This window comes from Dermacentor albipictus, chromosome 7 (assembly GCF_038994185.2).
Source record: "Dermacentor albipictus isolate Rhodes 1998 colony chromosome 7, USDA_Dalb.pri_finalv2, whole genome shotgun sequence".
Lineage (NCBI taxonomy): Eukaryota > Metazoa > Arthropoda > Arachnida > Ixodida > Ixodidae > Dermacentor > Dermacentor albipictus.
Genome location: NC_091827.1, coordinates 115,902,752 through 115,917,127, shown reverse-complemented (window position 1 = coordinate 115,917,127; position 14,376 = coordinate 115,902,752). Strand labels below are relative to the sequence as shown.

Below are 14,376 nucleotides of genomic sequence, written 5' to 3'. Positions count from 1 at the left end.
GCTGAACAACTTGTGCCGCACAGAAAATGACAAATTTCGTAACGCCAAGAACGACCAAAAATTGCAGACCTTGAAGGCCTGAGATATGTTTCTTATTATTTATTTTTTATTCATGAAGCTCTGTTTTGTTGAACATCTACCTATGTTTGTGCTGACATCTACGTTGTTTGGTTAAAAAGAAACCTGTGGCGTCGCTAGGACTTATTTGCCTACATTATCAAAATTTAAACCCCGCATTTTGGCGAATTAAAATGTTAGCGTTTGAGTGTATTGTGCTACCTGTTTATGATTCGAACTCCCCATGCTACTGCAATCCATCAATTGCATGTTTTTCTTCAGGACTGAGAGTAGGCCTCTCGTTTCTGACTTAGTTTTTCACCATTATCTCAGCATTTTATGAAGACCAAAAGGCGTGCAAACAAGGCGGGTGGAAATAAAGGAACCACAAGAAGTGGTACGACAAAGACGGAAGCTTATTCTATTTGACAATTAGTTGTGCGTGAACCTACAATAATAAAATTTCCACATTAAAATGAACCTGGATATTCGTGTGTCCAGCGAGGAGTGTTTTACGCAATGCGAGAGTGAGAATGATAATTGTAATGGAAGATTTAAAACGTTTGTTTCTGAATGCAGTTGTTATCATTTGTGAATAAAGTACATTCTGTGTCGTCAATATGCAGTTTTCCTCTTTCTTTCTTTCCGTCTAAGGTTAAAGTGACTAAGCAGCATGCAGTTTGCTTGTCTTAGTCTCGACCAAACATCACAAGCACAATAAGGCCGGTCGTGTTGCGATACACGCAAAAAGAAAAAATGTCGCCAGTCAAGTAATCTAAGGAAGGAATGAAATAATGTTGCTTTCTATGTTGGTGTTGACTGCAGTGAACCAGGGTCTCCCCCTAATTTTTGCGTCCGCTATACGTGTCTTGCTTTGAAACCGAAGCATATGCATTTATACACCTCAGACTCTGCCCAAGCGGCGCTGCGGGAAAACCCGTCACCAGCGCCCCCATCGCAGCCTTGGCATGAACTGAGTAGTGCACGGAGAGCTGTGCGCAAGCGAAGGTGCATAGGCCACAATGGACCGTTCTCTTTCGTTTGTGTTGAGGTACATTTTCCTAAAAATCAAGGACCTGGAAAGCTTCTTCCACCCATCCACGCTACGGAAACGAAGCGCAGCAGGGCTAAGTACGTGTATAATATAAAATACAGTCTCAAGTGTTATTTCGGCGTGCTGCAATTTGCAAGTACAGAGAGCATCAGGTTTGTCTATAGGCATATCAGCATAAAAATCTAAGCATTTCAAATTGGTTCTTATTGAATATGTCCTGAACACAAGACTTAAGTATCTCCTATATTTTTATGTATTTTATAGTAATGTTTTGTCTCGCAATTATTTACGGAGTAAATCCTTTCATAGCCTTTTCCAGGGTAGCAAACAGAAAACGTCTTCCAAGGCAGCAAACAGTGCGCGATCATAACCAAAGTAAGCTTCCTACAGTGCCTACACGCGCTGCATCTCTCGCAGGAGCTGCAGCATCGCTCAGTACCTTAATTTGAGCTTTTCGCAGACCCTTCGAGCAACAAGCGCTCACCAATAAATGTAAATAAACGCGAAATATTTTTCTTTACACACGTGCGTTACTTCGCAATTACACATCCAGTGCTGGTACAGCAACATTATTGCTCACATTTGAAAAACGCAGTCGAACAGGCTCAGCAAGTTGCGAAGCGTGCTTGCTGTATCGGCGCAGTACAGAATACCGAAAGTAGAAATGAGCTCGCGATACAACGATGCTATAGAACAGGATTTTGAATTCTTAAATGAACCAAAAGGTTTCGTTAGGCTGACCTGCCAAATCTCTCCATTCCACTTGTTGAGATATCGATAGCACATAAGCAGGATGGTTCGCAACGTTGTTTTTTCTGTTACCAGTGAAGTGGCGGCTGCAGATTCTTGAGTTTTCGCTTGGTGACCACGGCCCTCCGTCAGGGCTACGCAACACAATTACAGAAGAACAAAATTGTCGCACTTTCTCATGCGAGCCGCTTTGTTGTGGAGAATGCAAGTAATCCGATTACCCAACAGGCAGTGGCGTAGCTACGTCGCCGGGCACCCGGGGCCCATAGGTCTTCTGTCACCCCCGCACGGCTGTAGTCAAGGAATGCGAGGATATCAACAAGTTCCGGGTGTCTTCAGACGTATATGACACCCCCCTCCCCTCCCACTGGCCCCTTTAACAACTGAACGTTGTTATTCCGTCCTTCACGTTCATGGCAATTTACAGCACAACAGTAGCGTCGATTGCGGCTTTTCTTCGTAGCGCGCGGAGCTATCCCGGTTGCCGTCGTTTCCGCCATCAGTCTGAAGAGTGAGCCAGCAAGCGCGGCCCCTCCGACTATCGCAGAAATCCATCGCTCCCTGTCTGGGTGTTAAATGCGCAAAACACTCGCAATATTGACCAAAATCTAGTTAAATTGTTGTTTCGCAGTCACTAGCTGCATAGGCAACTTAGCAAGAGAGTCGGGCTTCGCACTACTCGATTACTGCCTCTTCGCACGGGCAGGTGGCGCTACGCGTCTCGCAAAACTCCAGAGTCTGACGTCCATAGATTTCTGTCACTTTAAGCATAGAGTTTCCTACAAGAATTACTAGAGGGAACTCTGGCGCTAGTGTCTACGGGAGCTGCAATGGCAGTGGTTGTTCAAGCATGGGAATTATGGGAAGTACATGGATTTGCCTAAACTTCGTCCTTTTGGCTTCAAACGGCTTTGTGACTTTGTAAACTCGTCATTTTCAACAGTATATTGCGCAATAAATAATTAAATAAACATCATTAAAATTACCCGACGGCAGGATTCGAACACAGGGACTCTAGCACAGAAGCCTAATGTTGAAACCATTAAGCTACGGAAGCATGTATCGACAAGCGAATGAAACGCCATTATGAATTTATCGCGGGCATGCCAGTGCCCTGAGACGCTTGGCGCGTTTGGATTTGGCCACCTGGACAAGCTCAATCGTTGCAATAATTAGCAATTGTACGCGTTGCCGGCGTCTTCTGCACTTCGAATATAGATTGCGCCGAAATATACGACAAAAAGGTTTATATAGCGTAATATACAAAGCCACAAGAGCGTTTGAGTCCACACGCACGAAGATCAGACAAATCCATATATTTCCCATCATTCCCATGGTAGGACAACGACTGCAGCGCCAGAGTTCCCTCTAGTGATTTTGTAGAAAACTCTATGACTTTAAGGACAGCACTAATTTTCCCATTCCATAGTATTCGCGGCGCGCAAAGAGACGCCCTGCAAGCGCAACGAACCTAGGTGCGGAGACGCCGACGGCGTCGACTGTCCGGCCCATCCGATTAGCGTGACGTCACACCGGCGTGCGGAGGCGTTACATTTTTTTTCTAGGTGGCTTTGACCAGGCTCATGACAAGGATCAGGCGAAGGTCCCAATAGAACCTTTTCAGTTAATCGTACAACGACAAATTCTGACAATACGTCTGTCAGCGATTTTCTCTGTATATCAAATCGTGGGCAGGTGTGCAAGAGGTGTTCTGTCGTCTCAGGAATACCATATTCCTCTGAATTAAGACTGCTGCCCGACCCAATACTACGGCCACCAGGCGGCGACGCGGCTGCGTCCTTGTGCAGCGTGCTCCTCAGAGATCGTCAATAACGGTGAGTACACAGTTTCATATCCCCTTTTCAACTATGGGAAGTTGTTCGTGAATGTTCCAGGACCAAATGCATACCTAAATAATCTGAGTAGCACCTACAGTGTCTTAATTACACCGGTTTTAATCACTACCTTGTGGAAGCCACATGGTTGATTTCACAACTATAAAAGAACTTCCATTTAAATCCCTTCCCATCTGAAGATATTTGCACCAATCTGAAATAACAACTATCGGAACATAATCTTTCCTCCCAGGGCTACCTAACTGCAACATTATTTTGAAGGTATAATGCTTAATTAGCTGTATTTTTACAAATTAGCAAAGCCCTTCAGACAGGCCACTTCAGACACCTCGAGCACATTGTCACATAATCCGAATCCATCCAGCTTAATCACTCGTAATAAATAAATAATCTTCTGATCAGCATACCCACTGAGACCCCGGCCAACGTAACCGCTAATAAGTTCACCACTATTTTCAGTGGAAGAGCGATAATTTGCATTTTGAAAACCCTTCACAAAGTGCTCAATCAGCAGCCATGGGGGCAGCCATTTTTTGAACAAAGAACCCCTCCATATGCGCCCTAGGCTCCATCAACCTACACAAAGCAAGTCAACAGCACTGCCGTCCAGCAGAACACAGACAACTTTTGGGTTGTAGTGGCGAAGCCACCCTGACAGGGAAATTCAGAAAATCTTTTTGCGACCAGTGGGGAAAGAAGCTCGAAAACGACAAAATTGGGAAGTCATCTAAATCAAAGAGCACACAAATGAATAAGCCCCATATGAGAAACAATGGAGGACCTCGAATGCCCAACAATAACAGCGAAGGTCAGGTCAGGTCAAATCAGTTTATTTCCTTAAAGGCCCCTTTATCAGGGGTGTTACATAAGGAATGGGGTACAACTTGTAACGAAACTTCAACATGATAACAAACGAAACAGTTGAAAAGTGGTAGGTACTGTGTATAAACAAGTGCATATTCGTGTCAAATTGTCAATTAGAATAAAAAGCAACAGTTAATTTGGCCGGAGAGAAGAAACAGTGGCAATGGACAAATCATTTCAGTAACTAGTGGAACATTAGAAAAAAGGTAGATACATTGCATACAATCAAAAACGTACGGTAGATGATGAATTTGTACAAAAAGGTAACTAATTTGACAAAATAGAAGCAACCTCAGCAATGAACACATGGTGATTATTTGTATATACAACATGGTGGGGAAGGGAATTCCAATCAGCTGCTGTTCGGGAAAAAAAAAAGAAGCAGAGAAAGTGGTTGTGTGTGAGCGTGGTTTTAAAAGTTGGAGTGGATGACGAGCGCGTTGCGATATTCTTGCGGGTGGAATGATGTATGACACACGATTAAGGGAACTGTAAAAAACATGAAAGAGACCAACGCTGGCTATCTTACGGCGGTGCGAGAGACTCTAACTCAAATTTCTCTTTTAAAGATGATATGCTTACGTCATATGAGTAGGATGAATGAATGTATCTTACCGCACGATTTTAGAAGCGCTCAAGTGCGATAACGAGATATTTTTTATATGGGTTCCAGATTGGTGACGCATATTCGACTTTTGGCCTGATAAGTGATTTGTACGCCGCATGTCTGACATCCTGAGGCGCATGACGCAAGTGGCGCCTAATAAATCCGAGTGTTTTGTTCGCCGATGTTACTATGGTGTTGATATGCGTGCCCCAGTTAAGATCGCAGGAAATTATGACGCCTAGGCACTTGAATGATTTTACTGTTTCAATCCGATTGTTGGATATTGTGTAAGAAGGCAAGATGGTGTACGATTACGAGTAAATGACATATGTTTACCTTTTTTTGGATTAAGAGTCATTAGCCATTGGGCACACCAAGACTGTACATGGTTGAGATTTTGTTGCAAATTGTCTCCATCAGTGTCATTGTTAATGGCATGATAAAGCACGCAGTCATCAGCGAACATCCGAATTTTGCAAGTTTCATAAAGGGGTAAGTCATATTAAGAATAGAAGTGGTCCAAGAACAGACCCCTGAGGGACACTTTATGATACCGGGAGGTTGACGGAGGACTGGTCGTTGATAGTAACGAATTTCTCGCGGTTAGTGAGGAACCTTTCTAGCCATTTTAATACATCAATGTCTAAATTCAAGAAAGAAATTTTATGTAATGAGTGACGGTGAGGGACTTTGTCAAAAGCTTTTTCATAGTCGAGGAACATAGCATCAGTTTGTTTATTACAGTCAAGATCCGCATGAAGGTCGTGAAGGAAAAGAGCTAGTTGGGTCTCGCAAGAAAAGCCCTTACGAAATCCATGCTGAGCAGGATGAAAAAAATTGTTGGCGTCTGAATGGTCCATGATGAGTGAGTAAATGACGTGCTCCACTATCTTACATGGAAGACTTGTTAAGGAGATGGGGCGATAATTTAGTGGGTTATTCCTGTTGCGTGCCTTGTAGATAGGAATGACCTTTCCTACTTCCCACCCATAAGGGATGTAACCTGCTAAAAGTGACTGAGAACATAAGAGACATAAAAATGCAGCTGAGATATGCTTAGTATTTTTTAACAGTGTTGAGTTAATGCCATCGACACCGGTGGATGAAGATAACTTGAGGTTATCAATTACTTTGGAGGTACCATCTACACAGAACTCGATGGCCGGCATTACAGATATTATGTTACTAGACATTGATGGTAGGGGAGAACTAGTATCTTTTGTAAAAACTGAGGCGAAGGCATCGTTGAACGATATGGCGCAGTCGGTATCAGTCATGATATCTCCAGAATCGTGAGCGAGAGTTATGGCGCGAGTTTGAGCGGGGTTTATTACTTCCCAGAATTTCTTGGGGTTGTTTGTCTCTGAGTGTTTTCGGTAGATCGATGTTAAAGAAAGTATGCTTGGCGCTGCGAACAGCAGATAAGTACATTTTTTCGGCAGAAGAATACTTTTCCCATGTGTTAACATTTGTACTTTGCTTGGCAGATCGAAAAAGTCTTTTTTGCCTATTTTCTAGTCGCTTTACATGGTTAGAGAACCATGGGTTCCGACGGTTTGGACTGAAGGTAATTTTCGGTATATGTTGGTCAGCTAATTCAATAATTTTAGTTTTAAACAGCGTCCAATTTGTACGAGTGGTTCGCTCGTAAAATCTAGATTGAAAGTGTGGTAGAAAGGCAGCCAGTTCGTCATTAATGTCTTCGAAGTTTCCTTTATCGTATAGGCTGATAGTTTTGCGATATGTTGCACATCGTGGTGCGGAAAAGAAAAAGGTAGCGTGAATAACTTTGTGGTCGCTGATAGCAGGAAGGAAGGTTAATGATGATAAGCTGTCAGGGTGATTAGTTAGTATAAGATCTAAGATGTTCGCACAGCCAAGCGATGCACGTGTTGGTTCAGAAACAAGCTGTGAAAGATTAAAGTTCAAACAGACATCGATGAAGTCTCTAGCTTCAGCATTAGTTGATGCTGCTGAAGATGGGTCATGCCAGTCAATATTAGGAAAGTTAAAGTCACCGAATAAAATAATATGAGCGTTAGGATGTGCGGCAGTAACCTGGCATAACATGCTGTTTAATTTTCCAGGGAAATCAGGGCTGTGAACAGGTGGTCGATAACACACACCCAGCAGGACAGCCTGTGGGAAAGAGCGGATAAGTAGCCAGGCTATCTCAAGGCCAGTAGGAGGCGCGATTGGTGTACAGGGCAATTGCTTGCTAAATGCTATGAGAACCCCCCCCCCCTCCTCACGTTCCTAGGTGGTCACAGTGATGAACTTCGAAGTTTGGCAAGTCGGATAATACCTCATTATCACTGATCTCCGATGTTAGCCACGTTTCTGTTAAAATAAGTAAATTACTGCCTGATGAAGAAACGAGACTTGATATGTCTTCGTGTTTGGGAAGAAAACTACGGGCGTTAGTGAAAATAACAGATAAAGAAAAATTATTCGTTGTGGTGATGTGAGGGTTAAGCGAACCTCTATTGCACGTTGATTGCTAGTGAATCTCCTTTACAGTTTTAGATGATTCATCATGATCCTAGCGTTTGGATCCTATGACAAGTGTTTTGAAACGTAGCTTGAAAGGTGTTGCTTTGCTTTGCCGAAAAGAACAAGATGTTTGCGGGCATTTTGAAGAGCGGGTGAGAAGTCCTCGCCAATACTGCAGTTACTCCCCTTTAACTTGCGACCATTAGACAAGAGAAATTCTTTTGTTTTATAGAATGCAAACTTGGCAATGATGGGGTGGTTACGGCCAGGTGAATAGCGTCCTAGCTGGTGTGCACGCTCAATTTCTTTTGGATCGAGGCTTATGTTCATGTGCTCTTTAATGTTATCAATAAATAGTTCTTCCGATTGCGCAAAGCTTTCAGGAGGATTGGGGTCACGAATGCCATACAATATTAAGTTGCTTCTGCGTGAACGGTTGTCAGCATCCTCTATGCGGCTCTCTAGGCTAGATACCAGGAGACCAGTTTCAGAGGTAGTAGCGTACACAGCTTCTAATTCGCTTCGCTGGGGTATCTGTGCCTGGTAGTGTTGTTCCAGTTCCATAATTCGTAAATCTGTTAGTGTTGCATCGGTGCACGAAAGTTGATTCTTTAGACCTTGTACGTCAGTGATTAGCGTGCTTTGTCCAACTGTCAGCGTCTGCACCTCAGCGAAAACGTCAGCTATACTAGGCCCTGGATTGGTTTCGACATCGCCTGACAGCAACAGCAATGACTGATAGCATACACACATTCACTTAGCATAGCGAGGCAGCACTGAGGGCTCGGGAGCTGCACCAAACAGTACATTTCTTACTGAAAGTACTGTATTTAGCACTGACCTGCATGGTGAAAGCCAGCATGTTACGTTACTGCGTCGTAGCGCAGCCACCGAGCCCACAAGGTAGTCGCGATGGTTGCTGCTCCTTTATAGTAGACGGACTTAATAGTGTCACTTTCGATGTGTGGTCCCACGCCGGTTGGAGAGTCCAGTACCCGAGAGGCGGCCTAGGTTTCTTCAGCAAAGGCAACGTAGGTGAGATGTCGATCTGCTTGGGGTGTCGGCATAGTGATGGCGCATGCTTCGTTGGTCCCGCGATGCAAGCCATCTGCAGTGGAGGCAGCAGCACGTGGCAAACAACGGCGGTGATCATCTGCATTGTGAAAGCCAGCATGTTACGTGACAGCGTTGTGGCGCAGCCACTGAGCCCTGCAAAAGGACACCAAAGCCAACCCCTAAACAACCCCTCAGCAAAGCAGACTTTTTCAAAAGCCCAAGCACTAAACATAAATCAGCTGAATCATCACTCCCCAACAACTACCCTCAAAATACGTGGGGCGACCATGATGATTGGGATTCCACAAGAGAAGACCTTATTGGAAGTGAAAGCGAACAAGTAGAGTTTGCCGGAAATCATCACTATAATAAATTGGAGGACGCTAAGCTTCGCCTTCAAGAGTGGAACGCGACAGCGTTCCCGTCGACCCGCCAAGGGGTGTAAGACAATGGGCTACAGGGCAGCCATCACTTACGAGGCGCCCCGCATCGGACGCGGTGAGCGTCGAGCCATATGGTCGAGCAACGCGGCGTTCGGCGCAGCAACGAAACGTGCGCCTGAGCACGGGGAACCAACCAAAGAACTCGGTATCTCGGAGGGGAAAATGATGCACGCCAGCCAAACGTCGTGATCGGCACGGGTAGAGAGATAGACAGATAGTGATCTAAAGAAAGGAAGGACGCTTGATTCTGCAGAGGGAGCAAGGCGAAGCGTTGTCAGGGGAGAGAGAGTCCGGGCCGTGACCCCCTTCGCACCGGTCCTCGCACAGCTCCAATGCGCGCGTGGCGCGCCATCTGTCGGGGCAGCGCCGTACATAGAGAGGAGGGGGTCTTCTGTGTTTGCCGCAAGATGGCTCTGCGTGTGCGGAAAGCGCACAAGAAATGCAGCGGAAAAGCACTTCGCTACTCGTGTAATTGCGACTTCTGTAAGTTACATGTTCATAATTACCGATATACACCGCAGTATAACTTTCCACGGCTCGTTTCGATGGCAACACCGCATTCACTAGAGTCGCGTTTGTACCGCTTGGAAGCATCGAACTCGTGGCTGAGTGGTAGCGTCTCCGTCTCACACTCCGGAGACCCTGGTTCGATTTCCACCCAACCCATCTTGGAAGTTGCTTTTTATTTATGAAGTGCCTGCCGTGATTTATCGCTCACGGCCAACGCCGTGGACGCCGACGACAGCGGCTTTTCTGCGACACGAGCTCCTTAATGCTGTCGCGTTAAAAATGCAAGACTCCGGCTCTAAGCAGCCCACTTCATTCAGACTCTGAAGAAGCAAGCACTGACAGCACAGTGACTAAAAAACAAGCAGAACACACTGCTGTTAGCGACGCACCCGAACGATAGAGCGACAACTGCGGTATCATCCGTCTAAACGGCGATAACGCCGATGCATCACGACTGAGAACCAGACAAGTCGTAGTAGACATTCATGCTCAGGAAGTGAACTTCTATAAGGCGTTTATTCAAGCCCAACAAGAAGGTGCACAACGGGACACATGTTCTGAACTGATTAAAGCCTTCCAAGAAGTTAAAACTCTATTGTTTGACTTTGCATTACAAAAAGAAGCTCTCAAAGGAGACGTTCAGCTGCTTAGGGACAAGAACAAGTCTTCGCGGGACGCTCGATCCTACGCGCAAATGGACAAACAACCTCATTCTACTGGAACGACTGAAACCGCTAACACCGAATGCGAATCATCTATCTTGCTGACCAGTCCAGACAATGCACTCATCTCAAGACAAATCATCGAAGCTGTGGCAAAGACCATTGACCCAGCCTCGATTAACCTTACCAATGCTCAAATCAGACCACAAGGCCCTCGGGTTCGCATCACATCGACCAGCAAAACAGAAATTGAGGCTCTTTATGGAGAGATAAAGCGGCGCACCGAAGCCTCCAAAATATAAATCCATGTTAGTATATTTACTTCAAGTATGTTCTTCCAGTACTTGCTAAGCATGCATGACTCGAATGGGCATTGCCAACTAGAAAATTGTCCAGAGCAACCTAGTCTATAGGAGTGTGAATGTTTTGGCAAGAAAAGTGCACCCTCAACCATTTTTTTTTCACTATACAGTCTTGTGATATGCTTCATCGTTACCTTTGTTCCTTTAACTCAGTACATGTCTAAGTCCTTAGCATTGCACAAAAGGAAAAGCTTTGATACTCTGTACACTGTGTGGCACAATTAAGTTGTGATGTCATCGCGTAAATGTGTTACATGGTGTTTTGTATTGTATAGTGTAAATTTCAAGTGTATGGAAATACTCTTAAGCTTGGAATACGAACTGAATACTACTTACTAGCTATTCATGCGAGGAAATGAACTATTTGGTATATTCAAATATTTGACAACCACTGAATGTTACCTTCAGGTTACTGTTGTCCGTCTGCTAAGCAAAACATCAGAAATAATTAGAAGTTAGAACACAAGTGTTATCAAGCAATACAGAAACAAAATGAGTAATGCAAGTTTTTTCACGATTTCGCAAGAAACACCTACACCACAACTTGTTATTTTTGCTCCTAATGTTGTTAAATGTCAGATAATCTTTATGACAGCCTAGTTATATAGCAGTTTTATCTTTAAAGCTACAACCTGGGATATTTTCTTTACGAAGGGTCGTTTTTTATGGGTCTACAATGTACAAATATTTCAGCAGCATTTTTTCCCAATAGGATCTTTTTTCAGCAACCATTTAATTATATTTGTAGCTAGTCATGCAGCAACCACTCTATTATGAAGAGCTTGTTTGCGCGTAGGCTTTAACTTGTTGAGAGGCATGCATACTAGCTATTCACACTATTTTGTCTCACTTTGGCTCTGTTTTTAGGTGGCATCAGCATTATTGGTAAAATATTTTTACACAATATTCAACTGCTGTTTGCGAGACTATTGTACCTTAACCATTTTTATACTCTGTTTTTTGCAACATACTATGTTCGTGTTATTACTTTATGTGGGATCTAACAGTCTCTTACTTTGAGACTTGGCTTGTATTCATATTACGTACATCAAAGTGGGGCAGAACTTGTACTATGACGTCAAGCCCTGCTTTGTGTCTGGTTACAAGGTCTCTGTCGAGCTGAAGTAAACTCCGCTAACCATTCTACGATTGTATAGGAAAAAATAAAAGCAATTCTATTAGAACATGACTCTGTTGGCTAAAAGGCAGCGAATATTGACGCATGGCAAGAAGATATAAGCTTGCCCTAGAAAGAAGTGTTCAATCTTTGCATCATACCAGTAATGAAATGCCAATAGGCTTCAGCATTTTTAATTTAAACTGAAGAAAAGTACACTAATTGTGTTTTAGAATTCAGTTTCAATGACAAAAAGGTCAGAGAACAAATTTACTCCCTAGCTATAACAGTGATAAGTGCGCAGCAGGGATCCTGAGCATGTTCTTGATGCAGGAAACCTGCCAACGTCAACGTCATGTGCCAGCCTACCTCAAAAGCAACCTTTACCCCTTTCGTTGCACCTGTTTTGCCTGTTGCTTTAACGAAATAGATAGGGGGCTACATGAAGGTGTCGTGAGGGCCCTGGCCCAAGTTTTTGTAGTCATGGCACTGTGGTGGACAAAGTAATGGAAATGCGGGTCATTTTACGTAGTGATTTATTTCTGTATTTGTTGGAGCTCTGTTGCTGCACAGTTTTTCTAATAAAGTATTTTTCAATATCAAGCACAGTCACTGATCCCTAGATGGTCCCAACTTCACATGGTTTGCTCAATCTCAATTTGATTGTATTACCCTTAAACAAGACATACAAGGAGTGGCCATAAATTGCTACTGAGCTACAAGCTTGGCAGGGTGACTGTCCCTTTACATGGCAGCTAGAGTGAACTCATTTTTCATTCAACTGCGGAGAATGAAATAACAAGGTAAATAATGTTTTACTTAAAACAGTGTTTTACTTAAAAGCAGAACCGGGGATAAATCTGTGTTCGTTGCTTGTAAGCCTAGAATGAAGGATTTTTCTCGCTGATATCACGAACAATTAGCCCACGCAATGTCCTCTTTCTGAACACAAACATACTTAAACAAGTGAAATCACACACGTCTAAATGTAATGGAAAAGAGCTGCTTGCAACTCATGGGATGAACTGCTTACACAAATTCTTGTTGGCAAGCACTATTTTTATACTAAAATAGCGACCTAAGGACGAACAATTCGACACGTTTGGCAAAATGAAAGTAATTTTTCATGACAACAACATCATACAGAGGTATCCCAAACAGCAACAACAACGGACACATCAGCATAAGCAATACTACCTAAACGGTTCTTGATCTTAATTTCCTCGCAGAATAACAGCGCAATGCGCATATTCTTTTGCAATATATTTTGCCTTGGCATTGCAACATCTACGACCTCAATAAACTTAGGCCTATATGTACACAATGAAAATATGAAATTTGTTGTTTTACATGTCAAAACCATGATATGATGGGGCATGCAGTAGTGGGTGCGGGTTTCCGGATGAATTTTACCACCTCAAGTACTTTAACGTGCACCTAACTCAAAGTACACGAGTGCTCTTGCTCTTGCAGCTTCCCTACTAATATGTGGCGGCTAGGGCTGGGAACCGAACCCACTTCTCGATTTCAGCAGCGCGATGCTTTACCTGCTAAACATTCACGGCGTGTTGGATGTAAAAATTATGCGGCTGCTTGTATATTTGAAGCGTTTTTTTCCTCGGCACTGGCTTTGTTTACTATCAGGGATATGTCAAATAAACAAACGTGGAAGTATGCTGCTCGACACCGACTTACTTGAATGGATGAGAGGAGACCGCTTTTTTTGAACGATCAAAAAATCTCCTCATTTCTATGTTCAAAGGCGGCACTATTAGTACTTATATCCGTGTAGTACTGCCACGACCGAGCGTCACCACAGTCTCTGTAGTGTTCGCAGTGCTGCTTGCGGTGTATAAAGCCAACAGTAGCAGGCACAGCAGAATGTCAGCAAAATAAACATACGTCCTTGCACTTTAGGTGTCACCTTTTGCCAGCAAAGCATACATTTTAAACTACATCAAAACCAGCAGGATTTTAACTTGTGGCTCACAGTTATGAAACGGTAGATTCAGTTAAAATTTTGAGGGGCGAGAGATGTAAATGAGAGAAAGAGTGGCAGGGTAACCACAGTTAAAGCCTCCGCTTTGCTACCCTGCACCAGTGGAAGGGAAAGTGGAAATAAAGACGGAAAGAAAAGGGGGGACAAAAAGAAATGAATGAAAAAAGGGGGGAGCGGGATCATAGTCTCCCTAATAGGCTAATAGGCCACTGCGACGTAAATAGGTCAACAAAGCATTGACCGACTTTTCATGCGACGACAGTTCATGTTGGCATTCCCGGACTGTCTGTTCTGAAAGTGGCATGTTGCCCATGCTTGCCAATACGGCCGCTAGCCACAGCCGGTGCGCACTAAATTGAGGACAGAGGCAAAGTACAAGTTCTATAGCCTCTTCGGCGCCACAGTGACTGCAAGCTGCGCTCTCGCCCATAACGACTCGCAAGGCAAAATATCTTGTTAAAGCAACACCAAGCCACAATCGGCAAAGTACTGTTGTCTCGAGTCGAGAGAGTCCAGATTCCAGATGGGGGTTGCCTCATAATCAGA

At 43.9% G+C, this 14,376-nt stretch overlaps 1 protein-coding gene across 6 annotated transcripts in view; it reads left to right on the top strand.

Annotated features, from left to right (window-relative positions):
* The first annotated feature begins 3,421 nt into the window (after nt 1–3,421).
* LOC135913299 (sulfotransferase ssu-1-like) overlaps nt 3,422–14,376 on the top strand; it is a 90,177-nt gene continuing 79,222 nt past the window's right edge. For 4 of the 6 annotated variants that reach the window (XM_070521447.1, XM_070521451.1, XM_070521448.1 and 1 more), the window contains exon 1: nt 3,424–3,696. The gene's annotated coding sequence lies outside the window, so the exon portion shown is untranslated. Of the gene's footprint in view, nt 3,697–14,376 lie in introns of all 6 variants that reach the window. The other 2 variants (XM_070521453.1, XM_070521452.1) reach the window with 1 other exon arrangement.